Raw genomic sequence first — 12266 nt, 5'->3', positions numbered from 1 at the left:
ACTAAACTGGAATGTAAGACACTGCAGTGTTAGTAATTAAAGTAGGTTTCAGTAGTGCAGACAAGAATGGTAAATTAAAGCTATGCAGACATGTGTCTGCAGTAGTGCCCGTAATTCATGCCACCCCTGTATCAGTCAGTGCCACACCAGGGCCACCCCAGTTAAAAAAAAAAAAAAAAAAAAAAAGTCAGGACACTGCATGCCAGTTATCCCCAACCAATAAAAATGATTGTTTCATGTAAAGCACATTTGTAGCAACAACTCAAGAACATGTTTGGCGACTGGCTGCAAATATTTAGAGACCAAGATATAAAACCTTGTTTGTCCCATTTTACCTGATGTCCCACATTACCCGACTTCACCCCTTTCTTCTATAATATAGGTGTTTTTTTTTTTCTAAATCTCACGTCTGTTGCACATGGGAATAATTTTGTATTTGATATTTGGAAATATGCTGCTGAAAGGTTACCAAAGCAGAGACACTGGCAGAAAATACCAAACTTGCACCAGATTTATTAATGAGTCAGCATTCCAACACAGGACAACAGTGCAGCCATATGGCATCACCTGAATGAGTCTAACCAGCGATCCAGACGACCTCCTGACGCGAGAGAGCCTGTGCGTGTTTGTGTCTGTGGCCGGTCTGTGCCACACCCCCTTCTCCTTGGTGCGGTGGTATGATCCGGGGGAACGCTGTTATAGCGGCACCGAGCCTCACCAGCAACAGCATCGCCCGTCAGCTTCCTCGGGTTCAACTGCGGCTAAACGCACCGCGCCGGGCTCCCTGTCACACGGCACAGCGGAGCTGGCTCGCGTACAGCCCCCGTGCAAGGAGATCCCTTCCTTCTCCCAGCACAAATCGTTTCGTCGTCCTCTATCGGCATTTGAGAGGCGCGAGCATCATCAGCATCAGCACCGCCGCCTCGAAACCAGACCAGCAGGCACAGAGAGAGGTGTCTCATCCACATTTTTCTTTTTTTTTCTTTTAGCAAAGGAGCACCGCGTCTCAAGTCACATTTCTAACCGGGGGGGATTGCGCAGTCTTCAGCATTTGCAGGCTTCTTATAGCATGGAATCGGACTAAAGGAATGGCTTTACGTCGGAAAGGTAAGCGTTCAGTTCTGGCCTTTTACTGGGCTCATTGGTGGGGAGATCGGCTACAGTGTTGCTTGGCTAAACGAGGCTTGGATGCTGAGACAACGTGAGTTCACAGGAAATGGTTATTATCAGCTGTTCTGGTGTGCTGTGCGGTGCCATGGCCCGTGTGTGTGTGTGTGTGTGTATGGTATGTGTGCATGTGTGTGGAGAAGGCAGAAACAGAGGTAGAAAAGGAGTGTGTGTGTGTGTGTGTGTGTGTGTGTGTGTGTGTGGTGCGGTTTTTATGAAAATCAGTGCGCCTCCTTTGAAGAATAGGGATGCACACTTTGTGCATACAAACGTGTCTTGTTTGACAGCCAGTCTGAATGATGACAGTTGAGGCACGGAGCAGCAGACTCCCTTTGCTTCATGTGTGTAAAGTGTCGTTTTCGGTTCAAGCAACGTTTGCAAGCCTCGAGTTGTTTTGCTCCAGTTCTGGCTCGTCCACTCCATCTCCATCAGCACTAAGGTAGCCTAATGATGCCAACAGGGCCACCAGAGATCCAGGGGGTATAGATCTCTCTGACGCGTGCCTTCTGTCTTCAAACATCAACGCAGCCTACCGGGCCCGGGCTACACATACCACCACCACTACAGGTCCAACAGGCACGTCAGGATACATTTCAACACTGTGACCTGCTTTATTCTGCAGATAAATGTCTCACCTCACACATGAACTTCTACCCTTCTGCACGCTACTGAAGCCATTCCCCTGACTGAATTATTGAACTGCATGATATTTATTTTTTCCCCCTCTACATTGGCTGTGTTTAAAATGTGCTGGGGTAAATAATTAACAGGCAGCAAATGCATTTTGATAAATCATAATTATTGTGAAGGCAGGGAAAATTGCACCAGGATGGATATGCTCCGGTAGATTTAAATTAGACCTCCTCACTTCTCTCCTTCACAGCAGATTATAAATAATTGCTCGAAGTAAACCACCGAGGGCATATTTCCAATAAATAAATAATTATATAGGGAAAAACAAATAAATAAATAACCAAAAAATCCTGAGTAATTGTCTAAATATATTCCTCCATTAACGAGAAACTCCAAGAAAGCATCCCATACTCTCCCTGTGCATGGTTTGTTAATCTTGCTTTACTCGACTAGAATGGAGAGGATATCTTTGCATTAGAAAATGCAAATGCATTGTAATCAGAAACTACAATTCGTCAATATGTCTAATACATGGATCTAATGCACTACTCCTCCAGCCACTGGGCACATCTTTCTGTATTGATGTTTGGATTGTCTCTCCCATCAGGCATACCTGCGTCCTGCCATATTATTATAAGATCCAAAAACACCTACAAGCCTATAGACTGTTCTGTCAGTGTTGCATTGCATGTCACTCTCCTACCTGCTCAGGATGATGCGGGCCGTGCTTAATTCCTCCCCGGCCCGCACGGTATTGATAGTGATGATAAAAATGAGGCAGCCTGTCTTTGCTCTTCGTGATTAATAGAGAGCATCTGTGCATGGAGGTTAGATAACACACACTCCTTCTGTGTCTCTGTCACACGCAAACATACACACTTACAGTGCACACTGGAGAAGATGATGTAGATGCTGCTGGGGAGGTTGATGATACATTCATTTCTCCCACTGTACTGTACTGTAGCGTTGATGAGCTGTGTGTCATAGCTACGGGCTGCTCGTGCTATAGTCTGGCGAAGTGTGTTTGCGCATGTCGTCCATGTGGATGTTTTTTAAGGCCCTGCAGGTTTGCAGCATTGGAGGTGCTGATGAGCAGTGATTAAGTGCATTTTTTAGAATAGCACCCCCATTATGGCAATGCCTTTAACAATTAGAGGACAAGTCTTTGAATTGAAATGTCACTCCGCCAATTATATGCTGCGCACATGCCACTGATAAGGCATCGGCATGTCTGTCAGTCAACCAGCTATCCACATGACTAATCAATCAGTCACTTATTCGGGGTTTTACACTTCAGCTTGTGCCAACATCCTCAGTTAGTGGTCAGCAGTCGCCTCTGTGGTAATTATGTCTTTCAGCTGTTGCACACTCACTTTTTAATTTTCAGACGTGTTGTTGTGCATATGGAGTGTTTTTTTTTCCAACCAAATCCAGAGAAGCTGCCGAGCTCCTTGGCTTGGCGCCCCATTATAATTCCAATGCAACTTCCTGACAATTCAGGCCCCGCAGTGGCGATTGTTAGGATACTGGCGTTTTTACTGTCAGCACATCCCATTGTCAAGAAACCACTAACAAAAAAAAAAAAAAAAAATCTTCGCTTGTGTCTAATAATTTGTGTTTTTCTGAGATTTGAGTGATACTGCATGGCCTTTGGTTAGCACAGTGCTGTGCGAGACAGCGGGGGAGTTCTTTTTGTTATCCAGCCCTGCATTATTTATGAATTTTCATTCCAGGAATGCAGTTGCCCCTGGCACTGTAATGCTCCTTTCTCCCATGGAATCGCTCACACACTTCCCTTCTGCCCCACAAGTTTGCTGCAAAACTACATTTCCTTAATAAAATTGGGGTCATGAATTAGTGAGAGGACAATGTGAAATGCATCAGAGGTTGTTTATAATATTGAGTACAACACTTAGTGCTGCAGACAGAGTTGGAGCTCGCAGGCGATATGAGGCCCAGTGGGAGTTTTTATTCTCTCTCTCTCTCTATCTACCCCCCCCCCCCCCCCGCCCGTCCCTCATATGGTAAGAATGTAATTGCTAGAAAAGCATAAAATGTGTCACAGTGTTCGCCACCCTGCTGGTAATTTTAAAGTAGAAGAGCTCGTGCCAGTCGGGTAGTCAGACTACTGGACCACTAGACTTTCATGCACAAACACACACAGGCACGCACACACACTTACAGACGTAACCATTGTACAACTTCAAATATTTACCTTCTTGCTGCAATACTGCTCCATCCTCAAGAGGAATTGTTTAACAAATCCTGCAGCGCTAATTAGGGTTTCCTCTGCAGTAAGGAAATTGCCGGCACTGCGATTAAAAAAAAAAAAAAAAAAAAGGAAACACAAAAGCAGTATAATATCACCAAATTACCCTATAAAAATATCATATGGTGGTATAGGCCTAGTGTTTACAGTTGTGTTTACAAGTAATGAGCTTAATACAGTAAGGCATTCTTGATAGCATAGCATGTCTACTTATAATATGCAGTAAATATGGAGCCACGGTCCAGTATATGGTCATTATTCTTACAAACTATGTAATAAACAGTATTTTGTTTTTGTTTAACAATTAACTTTTTATAATACATATACAGAAAGTGCCAGTATTGTGTGTACACATGTTCTGTAATATAAATTTCCAAAGTAAGATAATATGTTTTAAGATGTAGATATTTGTAGAAGACATAATGTTTACATGACTTTCTAACTGATACAACACCTTGAAAAATATCGATATTTGATACCATTTGTGATACCACAGGAAAAAATTGACTTAGAATCCAAAATTTGTATTAAAAGATAAACATACAAGGCTATATCATGGATATAACTTTTCTTTTCCATACTAGTAGCAAAGAACAGCAGAATGACTGTATTGAACATTAGCAATAAGAGAGAAGTGTTTAAAAAATGTTGATTTATCAATAGATATGGATTCTGAATATTTGAAAGGATTTCTCATTTTCTTTAATATTGATACAGCTTAGCTTTGTTGCTCTCTCTTATTGTTTATGTTACCTACAATTATGCTGCTGCTCTCTGCAAATTTGGAAATATTGATATTTTTCAGAGTATGTATCAAAGTTAGAAATGCCAGTACTGTAACATCACTAAAGGGAAAGCACAGCTGGTACCAGTGAATTGATACTGCTGAAAATGACTTTTGGCATATTCACTATTGGCATATATCGATAAATTAATATTTTTTGAAAACACTGATAAGACATGATAGTGAAACCAAGATTTTTCCTGTCTGCTTTCTCTTATATTTGGCCCCTTCTTCCACTATGATAAAAATATTTGTCCCAACAGCAAGCATTTTGTTTCCTGTGTTTTTTTTTCCTCCATATGATGAAGTGTCCAAATAAAGTAGTTTATTTTAATGTCGAAACAATAAGCGGGACCAACAACAGCAACAGAGAAAGAGACAGAAATAGTATCAAAACCAAAATCACCTTCAGTCACCAGTGCTGCAAACACACACACGCACACACAGACACACACACGTAGAGCATATGCCGCAGGCATTCTTCTTTAAAGTATTTGGCGATGTCTCAACTGGCATCTCCAGCTCTCTTTTCTCTCTTGTCTTTTTCCATTGGGCTATGGGCAAAAGTCAGGATCTATATACAGTTAGATAAGGAGCGGGGTGTTATGTGAGATTTGTATTGTGAAAATGCAATCACAGCTTCCCTTCGCTCTTCCCTAGCTTCACCCCCCCCCCCCCCCTGCCCCCCCCCCCTCTCTTTCAAATTCCAGTCAGAAGACAGAAGGATCAGAGCCACGAGAGGTTTACTGGTCAAGCCCACTCCACTTCTCTTTAAAATATGAGATTAATTTGTCAAGAGGAGTTGTGTGTGTGTGTGTGTGTGTGTGTGTGTGTGTGTGTGTGTGTGTGTGTGTGTGTGTGTGTGTGTGTGTGTGTGAAGAGAATTGCTGATGGAACGCACCTAGCTAGAGGGCTGAGACAGAGGAGCTGATTTTAGTGTATGCTAATTTTTGAGGCCTTCATTTGCATGTTGTTGTATTATGTTGTCTTACAGGGCTGCAAATAGAAATTATTTTATTATCAGTTATTCTACCAATTATTTTCTAAATATACAAATTAATTGTTTTGTCAAATATGTTCATCACAAGTTCGCATGCTCCAGTGGTTCTCAAACCTTTTTGGTCATACCAAGCCGTAGAGAAAAAAAAAGGTCATGCCCCCCCACCCCACTTTTTTTTTTTCAAATATTTAACAATAATTGGAGAGGCAACTAATAAAAGGATCAATGTGGAATAATATTGAAATAAAATCATTGAACTCTTGTTTGTTTACTTTTCCTGACATAAATCATATTCATTCAACTTTGTTTCATTCCATATTTTTTCTTAAATCATCCACACCTCACCTGCTGTGGCTCTACGCCCCCCTGCAGAGGGTCTCTCCCCACAGTTTGAGAACCACTGCAATAGTCCAAGTTGACGTCTTCAAATGTCTTGTTTCCTTTAAGCAATGGTCCAAAACCCAAAGATATCACAATATACATGGATGGAACACTAAAAAAAACATATAACAGTCACATTTGGGAAGTTGTAATAGATGCCATTTATGCTTGAAAAATTACTTATCTTTTAAATTAATTATCTTTTTTTTCAAAATGTATTTTCTGCCAATTGACTGATACCTGCCACTCTAATTCGTCTATGGCAAGGTGTTTAAGTGTTTGTTTTTTTTTTTAGTTTTGTCTATCTCCCCTGTACACTTTATAACGGTTCTTTTGATTCTGTTGGATTGTGGTTCTGTCCTGCTGTTCATTTTAGTTTGTCCCTCTGTGTGTACTGTATATACACTAAAACTGTATGCACTAATATCTAAGCAGGCACACAAACACATACACACACACACACACACACACACACGCACACACACAGAAAGAGAGAGAGAGAAAGCTTATGGATGCGCACCTACAGGGACACATTTCTCACCGTGAGATTTTTATTAATCAAGTCAGTGGACAACTTTAGAAGAACAAAGAAATCAATTTTTGTTTCTTCCCCAATTTATTACCACATAAATTGTCCTTCACTTCACAGAGCACGTCCTGGCATCAGTGTCAAAATAATTAAGTTGAAATCCATTATATTTGCGTCGACTTTATCCTGCTTTTGTTGACACGGGGGACAAAAAGGGAGTCGCCACTGGCCAGTTTTGACGCCGACAAGATGTTTGGCAGCGTTTCACCTTCACTTGAATCAATGGGGGACAATTATATGGGAAGGATTCTGTCAAGATCCATCAAATGTTCAGAAAAACTTGTTGCGCATCATCAACATCAAGACAACTGGTAATTAGATTTCAGTGGCTTTTGTAACAAAATGATTGATCTCTAAGCGAGTTGACCACACACCTGCTGCATATTAGCCCACAATGAAACAGCAACAACACATTACACACCTACATCTGCACTTCCAAATCATGATTAATACCTCGATATGGATAAGTTGCATCTGCAGCTTTGTTGCATGCCTAAGAAGTGATTTATTTTACTACATAAAACACAGTGACGTTATACTGTACATCTCTGCTCTAAACGAGTTCATCTATTTCCTGCTGACTGGTAAATAGCCTCATGTGTATCATCAGTAATATTCATAGCTCTACTTTCTAGATGATCATGAATTATTAACTCATAGAAAAGATGAATAGCTCCAAAACGGTGCTTGATGCGTCTCTGCTGGAAGCCATGTTTTCTACAATATACAATACTGTACGGTGCAGTTCAATCGAGTTCAATATGTTCTTCGGCATGTTGCAGGGGAGTTGTTTTGTTGTCAAGGTTTAATTTCAGAATGAGTCCTGATCCACCGTGAACTCTGGGACGTGTTTCAAGTACGTGTATCATCACCCTGGATTGACTTCGTACTGCAGAGACACATATTCTCCGCTGATTGCCAGCCAAAACGCCAAGCCAAACTGCACAAAGAAAGTGATCCAAGCAAAGAAATACCCTATATCTACTCCAAGAAAATCATGGCAGCAGCATGCAGTCATTTTTTCTCAAATATAGCAGACTTAACACATGTTGTCTCCAGATGTAACAATCCTGAAATCCTAAATTTTACAGTATGTGCTTGCATGTCATCCCGACCCAATGTGCCTGCAAGAGGAATTGTTAGGAAAATTCACATTTTGCTGTCTTTAATGTGCTCAGATGACACAATGATTCATCTGCCGAGCAACAAAATGAGAAACCGTTAAGGAACATGCTCGATGCAGTTTTGACTTGCAAATTAAAAAAAAAAAGGAGAAGAAGGCTGCAATGGAAAATAAGATACAGGCAAATGAAAAACAAAGCACGGTATATGATATTGAAGAGAAAAGTGACTCCCTGCCGTTTCTTAACTGCAAATACATTTTACAGTTTGTGCTATTGATTTCAAGCTTTGTTTATTTGTTGTCTAGAAAACTGCAACTCCTCTTTTCGCTGATATGCATCTCACACATGCATCAGGCAGAATCTTCAGGGTCGAAAACATCGCTTTGGTTTCTAACATCCATAAAACTTTGGGAATGTTTGAATTGCATTTATTTCTCGGGGTTAACCAAACTGGATGGCATACCATTGAGAGGCATTTATGTGTTTCTGTGCACTGAAAACGCATATGGAGGGAATGTATTCAGGCCTCGCACATAAAAGAGCACCACCAAGAACGCAATTTGTTCCTGACTCAGTGTTGTGGCCTTTGTGGAGTTGCTCCATCTCTTTGTTGAGGAAGGAGGAACCAGAGAGGAGGTGAAGGTTGAGAACAGATCTGAGGAGCAGGAGGAGCCTTAGGGAGCTCTCAGGGCTTTCTCCGGATGACAAGCGACACATTATAAAGGTGTAGATGTAAGATTAGCCCACTTAGCATTCAGAAATCAATCTACAATGCTGCTCAACAGCTACTACTAGATCTTTTCAGCTACTCCTCTGCAGGACTAATGCTTTTTATTCACTTATTTCGACCTAATCAACAACTTAATAAAGGAGATACACAGGAAATACTGTCTAAATCACTAATCGCCAAATCCGATTTTCAATCAATGAAATTGATTTATCAATTAATTCTTTGTGTTAATGCTGCCACTTCGCCTTGCTTTGGGTGTTGGAGGTTTTAGCGGTCAAATGCATTATTGAAAGAGGCTTTTTACCAAGCAGTGGCTGATGCAGAGAGCTTAGGAGGTTGTCAGTCTTGATGTAAAGCTTTATTTGCAAAGCGAGTTAGTGTGAACAGCCTTTTAGTCCTGCTAGGAGGACAGTGACATGTATTTATCTTGCGAGAGAGGAGGAATATCAAATGTGTTGAATAAGGCTTTGCCTTGTCAGGAATATTGATTAAGTGGTTTTGGGTGGTGTCTCTTGCTCCGTGTGTGTGTGTGTGTCCGTGTGTTTGTGGTCAGATGCGTGCGCCCCTGCAATGGAATGTGGTGTTGTGAGTGTGCACAGGAGGCATGTGTGCCGTTGCATGTGCTTGTCCTTTTTGTGTTTTTTGTTTGCTCTTCGGCCTTGTGGGGAATCAGCAGAGTGCTTAAGATCAGAGAGGAAAGAGTAGAAGTGGATATCGTGAAAGTAGTCTGGTAAGCGGGGGGCAGGGGGGCAGGGGCAGGGATTGTGAAATTTGTGCACAATTTCAACATAAACATCAGACCTTTTAATAGTGGGAGGATACACTTAAGAAGCAATACTAGGTCTTTTGCCATTTTGAGAAATCTAAAAAATGCCACTCAACTGACTTTGTTGCAAAAAGTGCCTATGCGTCAGGGACTGTTCATTATTTATGAGAGGGAAGACGGGTGGTGCAAAATGCGGGAGGCACTTCAAATCATTTTTTAAGCACCAGGAATGGAGTTATGTTTTTTGATTTTGCTTAGGGCAGAGACACTCACCTTTAAGTGTTCATATTTTGTATTTATTCTAAGTATCCTCAGAGCCCCCAAAACTGTTAGTAGGTTTTAAAGCTATGATTTCTTTAAAAATCTTCAAATCACATCATTTATCACAGCCAGAAACTGAGGAATACAGTTATTTATGGTGGAGGGAGGGGCGTGCATTCATTTTCCTCCAGTCACTCAGGGAGGCTGAAGGAAAAAAATTAATAAAAAAATAAGTCACACCTCAGCCACCCCTTTACTCTAATAAAGTAAGTAAGTCCTTAACCAGGTCAAGCCAATGAAATAAAATGCTGCACTATTCACGTGAGAGTCAGCAAAAGCTCTCACAAGATCTTGCAAAAGTAGCTAATCTAATTCATGCAAAGCGTTATATATAGATGTAGATATATTGATTCAGTAGTAAAATATAGGAAAAAAAATGGCCAAAAAAAAGTAATCTAACTGCCTGGACCACTAAGCAGAAATGAAATGAAGAATGTAGATGAACTACCAGGAAGTTACAGCAAAATGTAGTTAACCTTTGAAGCCTGGAAGGGCATCTGATTTCTTTTGCTGCATTCAGCACTTTTTCTATGCATTTAAACTTTTGAAAGCTGAGCAAATTGGTTTGATGTTTTGTTATTATTTTATTTTTTTTTTAAACATGGCTAAAATTCGATCAGCAACTTGGCAAGAGATGTCCCACAGATTGCAAGAAATTAGGAAAAGATTACTAGAAAAAGACCTAAAAAATTAGAGAAGAGAAGAGAAATGATTAGTTAGTTAATTAACAATAGTAATAATTAATTACAAAAAAATAGAAAACTAGCATTATTATTTTATCAGTGTTTATTTTATTAGTTTGTTTATTTTTATTTTGTTTCCTTACCTTAAAAAAATAGTAATTTCAGCTAATTTTTTTGTAAATTGTAAGAAATCAAGCCAGTTTGCTCTGATTTCAAGAGGTTACACGACTATCTTTAAATATAGTTTACTAGGCGACTCCCCAACACTGGTTTTATGGCATGTTTTGGTTAAAAGTACGCTCATTCAGTTGTTAAAATGCACTCAACATCTCACTCATAATCAGCATCTTATTAAAATTACAATCCTCTGCATTCACAGTACATTCTCCCATCACATTTGCAGCCCACACTGCTGCCAGCACCGCTGCACTGTGTGAGCCAAAGGACTACATGCTTTGATTAGTTTTGATTATATTATTTGAGTATATATTTTGTATTTTTATGACATTTCAGTTAACCAGCAGATAGTAGCCTGAAGCAAAGCACAGATTTTTCAACTTGTTTACATTTTATGCTAGTTTTTGCCGGCTAGCTTGTACCTTGTGGGACATAGCTTGATTGAGAATACTAATAGAGCTTTGTTCTGTTTTGACTCATTCTTTATTAAAAAAAACATTTCTCTTCTACAGAAGTTTTTCATTTAAAACCTTAAAGTTTGCATATTTGTTTGCTCTAATTTTCAGAATACCTTTTCCCATTAATTAACATGCTAGGCAATGGTAGCTAACATGCTACATGGCACATTAATGGATTTATTTGGCAAATTCAGGTATTATGTCTGCTTTTGACATGGTTAAAGGTTTGTTTTCTATCTACATATGGCATGTTAAATACTAGGGTTGAGCTGAACACTTGGACGAGATAAGTATCTGGTATGGGTAATGAGCGCTTACGAGTGCTGCTGCTGTTAGCTAGCTTGACCCAAGTGATGTGCTGTGCAGTAAACTAAAGGGTAGCAAAATTAATCTCTAGACTATCGTGTGCGTCTGGTCAAATATTTCCTTGGCAAGTGACAGATTAATGGTTTACCATTGACATCCATATGTCTGTCCCCCTGCGAGTCAAACAACATCTATTCTGAATACAGAGACGGATAAAGATGCAGATAATTGTGTACTTAATCTTCCCTACCATATACAGCCTAAAAATTAGCACTATTTTCTATTTTATTTTGTTTTTGTGTCCCTTAATTCCCTTTAAATCCCTGTTAATAACCACAGCAATTTTCAGCCGGAGTATTCCCAGCATTTTGCACCCCTATTTGTGCGTGTGAATGCTCACATGGGGCCTGTGTGCAGTTGCATATTCTCGTCCTTTTTGTGATTTTTGTTTGCTCCTTGGCCTTGAGGGGAATCAACAGAGGGCTTTTAGATCAGAGAGAGGGAGTAGAAGTGGATATCATGAAAAGAAAGTGGTAGTCTGGTAAGAAGCAGTGGAGGAGAAAAAAGCCATACCTTAGACGAGATCTGAAAGAAAGAAAAAAAGTTTTAACAGTAGTCAAGATATGAAAACGGCCTTTGAAAAGTTAAAACTCAGCTACTCCCTCGCTCTAGGCCACATTCAGGGGGCATGAATAGTGTAGGACCTTATGGATTTCTCCACACTGCTCAGGCATTCAGCGGTGATGTGGGATTTGACCCAAGTCCGCTATAAATAGTCAAATGGTCCACGATGGTTTCCTGGCTCCTGACAGCTCCTGACAAGAACCGATCTGCTCCGTGAGTGGACATGCGCTCACTTTTTCTTCCGCTTCTTGGTC

The 12266-nt window shown here is 40.3% G+C and overlaps 1 protein-coding gene across 1 annotated transcript in view; it reads left to right on the top strand.

The window, feature by feature from the left end:
- Positions 1 to 723: 723 nt before the first annotated feature.
- tenm1 (teneurin transmembrane protein 1) overlaps positions 724 to 12266 on the top strand; it is a 219912-nt gene continuing 208369 nt past the window's right edge. The window contains 1 exon segment of the mRNA XM_042493760.1: positions 724 to 1107. The gene's annotated coding sequence lies outside the window, so the exon portion shown is untranslated.

The sequence above is a fragment of the Plectropomus leopardus genome, chromosome 9, assembly GCF_008729295.1.
Source record: "Plectropomus leopardus isolate mb chromosome 9, YSFRI_Pleo_2.0, whole genome shotgun sequence".
NCBI classification, from domain to species: domain Eukaryota; kingdom Metazoa; phylum Chordata; class Actinopteri; order Perciformes; family Serranidae; genus Plectropomus; species Plectropomus leopardus.
This window is presented reverse-complemented; position numbering and strand designations above follow the sequence as displayed.